The sequence below is a fragment of the Mus caroli genome, chromosome 17, assembly GCF_900094665.2.
Source record: "Mus caroli chromosome 17, CAROLI_EIJ_v1.1, whole genome shotgun sequence".
Classification (NCBI taxonomy): Eukaryota; Metazoa; Chordata; class Mammalia; order Rodentia; family Muridae; genus Mus; species Mus caroli.
In genome coordinates this window covers 21,600,878-21,603,679 of record NC_034586.1, presented here as the reverse complement: position 1 = coordinate 21,603,679, position 2,802 = coordinate 21,600,878, and positions in this window count along the sequence as shown.

Sequence of the window (2,802 nt, the reverse complement as noted above, 5' to 3'; positions counted from 1 at the left end):
CCTCTCTCTCTCTCTCTCTCTCACACACACACACACACACACACACACACACACACACACACACGCTCATGTGCGCACACAGAGGTGGCTGGGCACCCCTCAGACGTCTTTCATTAACTCATTTCCCTGAGGGCTCTGGCTCAGTGCAGATGTCACGCCTCTCGGTCCCCAAGCTACTATTTTGCGAATTGTTTCATCATCATCATTAGCTTGGTATTTACCGTGTGCTTCCCCTGTGCATGGCCCTAAGCTAGACTCTGAGAACTGTAGGGTTTACAGACATCAGGGAGGGGAAGGGAGGACACAGGGGCCAGCCAGGGACACTGGGAGAAACCAGCAGGGCTTCGGCTGCTGTGACACTTCCAGTGTCGTTCCTTCCCCTGGGCGTCTCTGTCTATCCTGGATACTCACAGACCCTTTTTGCCCACTGGTACCAATTTGCCACCCATGTGGGGGAAGCAGCTACTTTCTACTGCCATGTGGTGCTCACTGAGGCTTGCCCATAGCCCTGCTTCCTCTCTCAACCATACCACTTTCATCTTCCGTAAGGACGCGCCTTGTGCTAGGACCCAGAGGCTGCTGTGACAGATGCCCATAACTGGGTGCTCAGAACAATGGGAATTTCTTTTTACACCTCTGGAGAGGAAAGCCTGGCCTTCGTGGTAGTGTGGTGCTTCTCATCCTCCTCAGAGTGCAGGCAGAGGTTTCCCGCCTCTTCTCACTTCTTGGGGTTCCGGGTGGTCTTGGTCTGTGAACACCTATTTCCAGCCTTTGTCTTTCACATGACCCACCTTACCGCTATGTGTCTCTGAACCTCTCTTTCCAAACTCCTGTCCCTAGGCTTAGTCAAAGAGCACCTGGAGACCTCTGAGGCCATCACACTTTGTGGGAACAGACGCTAGTGCTGGTTCATTTTCTTCAACTTGGCACAAACCAGAGTCAACCGGGAAGTGGAATCTTGGTTGAAGTCATGCTTCCATCAGAATGGCCCGTGGTCATATGTGTGGGGCATTTCTTTATTTCATTATTCATTCATTCATTTATTTTGGTTTTTCAAGACAGGGTTTCTCTGTGTAACTGAGCCCTGGCTGTTCTGGAACTTGCTCTGCAGGCCAGGTTGGCATCAAACTCACAGAGATCCACCTGCCTCTGCCTCCTAAGTGCTGGGATTAAAGGTGTGCCCATCACTCCCTGCAGGGATTTCTTATTAATGATTGATTGATTTCTTTATTAATGATTGACGTGGAAGGGCCCAGCTTACTGTGAGCAGTTCCACTCCGGGGCTGTAGAAGAAAGTGCGCTGAGCCGGGCGTGGTGGCACACGCCTGGAATCCCAGCACTCGGAAGGCAGAGGCAGGCGGATTTCTGAGTTCAAGGCCAGCCTGGTCTACAGAGTGAGTTCCAGGACAGCCAGGGCTATACAGAGAAACCCTGTCTCAAAAAAAAAAGAGAGAGAGAGAGAGAAAGAAAAGAAAAGAAAAGAAAAGAAAAGAAAAGAAAAGAAAAGAAAAGAAAAGAAAAGAAAAGAAAAAGACAGTGGGCTGAGCAAACCTTGAAAAGAGAGGCAGGGTTTTCTTTCACGATCCCTGCTTCTGTTTCTAGGCTTCTGCCTTGCGCTCTTGCTCCCGTTACAACCTGTAAGATGCAATAAACTCTTTGCTTCTTTCTGGGTGTTTTATTACAGCTACAGAAAAGCAATCTAGAACCAATGGGAAGCAAGAGGAAGCCTCTAGAGCTGAGGGCTGGCTAGTGCCAGTATGATTGGCTCCTAGTATGGGTATAAAATGCCCTTGGAGAGGGGCAGAGCTGGGCAATATACTCACAGGTAACCTCTACACTTAGGTGGCTGAAAAGGAGGCCATGAGGTCAGCTTGAGCTACTTAGCAAGACTTGGTCTCCAAAACCCCACAGTTTTGTTAGATATTACCTCAGGTGACAGCGTTTGCCTACCAGCTACAAAACCTTGGGTTCGATGCCTGGTACTGCATAGACCAGACATGCCATCCTAGCACTTGGGAGGGGGAGACGGGAGGATCAGAATTTCAAGGTCACGCTAAGCTATGTAGCAAGATTGAGGCCAGACTAGGTTACAATACATGAGACCCTGCCACAAGATAGACAGACAGATAGATAGATAGATAGACAGATAAGGTTATTGTGGGGTGAGCATTTTTTTTGGGGGGGGAGAAACAGTGAGTGGAGGGAAGTGTGTATGGTTTCAACCCTGTGTTCCCCAAAGCTGCCTCCCATGCTATGTTTGAAGATACTATGCTACGAAATTCGGAAAGGAGAAGTGGGGCTTACCCCTTCAAGCTACCCTCACCTGTGGTCTCCAGGGCCCAAAGGATACATGGCTGCCCATCGCCACGTGAGGAAGCCTGTGTCCAAGGAGGTTCCTCAACCAGAGTGTCGCTCTCACCTGTTAGGAGCATCATCCAACTATTGAGCTTGGGTCCTAAGAGCTGCCACGCAAATTGATGGGTGGGTTGAGAACAACCTAGCTTACCAGTGTCAAATGTGGGAGTGGAGGTGTCCTGTGACTGGATCAGGTAAGTCCAAGTTCAGGACAGGTGATGTGGCCGGAGTCAGCCTCAGACCCTCCGGAAGGCGAAACCACTTTCACCGGATCTCCCTCCATGCTCTCTCTGAGGTGGCGCTATTCTGATTTGTGTATGTGTGTGGCTGACGTGGTTTGGGGTTTGAAGGTTTCTTTAAAGTCCACGTGTTACAGATTGGCTGCATGAAGCTTTCAAACGTGACGCTTTCAGAGATGCCTTCGGGGGCTGCTGTCCGCGCAGTCGG